Genomic DNA, 1,283 nt, shown 5'->3' on the forward strand with positions numbered 1-1,283 from the left:
CACTTGGGTTGTTACCGACATCTGGTGAAAATTTCATGTCATTAGCACCTCTAGTAATATATTTACTGAGAAAAGTGGTGACGTGTTCAATACTTATTTTACCTGCTGTACATGATAAAAGGTGTTCATGGTGTCCAGGTCCTGCAGCTGAAGACAAGCCCACATCATCTCTCCACCACCACCGTGCTTCACAGAATGAAGTGTTTGACAGCTGTCTGAGGTGTTTTCTCCCAGTAGAATGGTGGACTCCGTTTAGGCCGTGCAATAATCAGCAGGAACAGGATTCTGCTTTTACTGTTAAATCCAACCGGAGAGCCATGGGTTGATTTATTTTATTTTTTTTCACTCAGCTTTTCAGTGTTGTGCAGAACATAAAAACATGGTTGGATCTGTTGTGTGATTTTGTACTCTTGAGGATTTTATTTCTAGATAAAACCCAAGAAATGAAACAAGTGGACTTCAATTTCTCAGAACTGCACTGGACTAACTCAGCTTATGTTCAGAGATTTATGTTTAAACATGCTGCTGAACTAATTGAAAAAATAAAACAGTTTGGATCCATCATGGCCAAAGGATGTGACTCATTTATAAAGCCTTTTAAATGTTTTGATGAAGCCTGTAGATGCTGAAGAGTTTGTGATTTGGTTTTGATGGACCTTTGATTCTGTTTTGGATTAAAAAAAAGAAGTGAAGCACTTTGGGGGAGGGGAGGGGGGTATTTGCCTTTCTTATTAACTCTTCAGATCATCATGTTCTGGATAAATGAGAATAAAATTTTCATCATATTTTACTTTTCAATAAAATTATGGATCAAGTCAAACACAACTCTGCAGGAGTTTTTGAGACAATTTTGTCCTTGCTTTGTTTTATGTGTTGTGGTTTTTATCACATCTATGCAGACGACACCCGATTGCATACAGCACGTTGTAATGTTGCCCCTGACGGCATAACTCCACTTATCTCTGTGCACATGTGGGTTTTCTCCAGTTTCCTCCCACAGACCAGAAACAAATGTTAATCAGTAATTCTAAATTGTTCCGAGGTTTGAGTGAGAATGTTAATGGTCTCTATGTGGTCCACTTGTGACTTGTTCAGGGTGCCCCCGTCCCTCACACAGTGACTGCTGGAGATAGAAGTTAGTAAAAAAAGAGATGATGTTATCTGTTTATTCCTTCATAGACAGGCTGATTGGACTTACAGTGGTTTGCAAAAGTATTCATACCCCTTGAACTTTTCCATATTTTGTCACATTACAACCACAAACATAAATATATTTCACTGGA

The sequence above is a fragment of the Austrofundulus limnaeus genome, unplaced genomic scaffold, assembly GCF_001266775.1.
Source record: "Austrofundulus limnaeus strain Quisiro unplaced genomic scaffold, Austrofundulus_limnaeus-1.0 Scaffold715, whole genome shotgun sequence".
Classification (NCBI taxonomy): domain Eukaryota; kingdom Metazoa; phylum Chordata; class Actinopteri; order Cyprinodontiformes; family Rivulidae; genus Austrofundulus; species Austrofundulus limnaeus.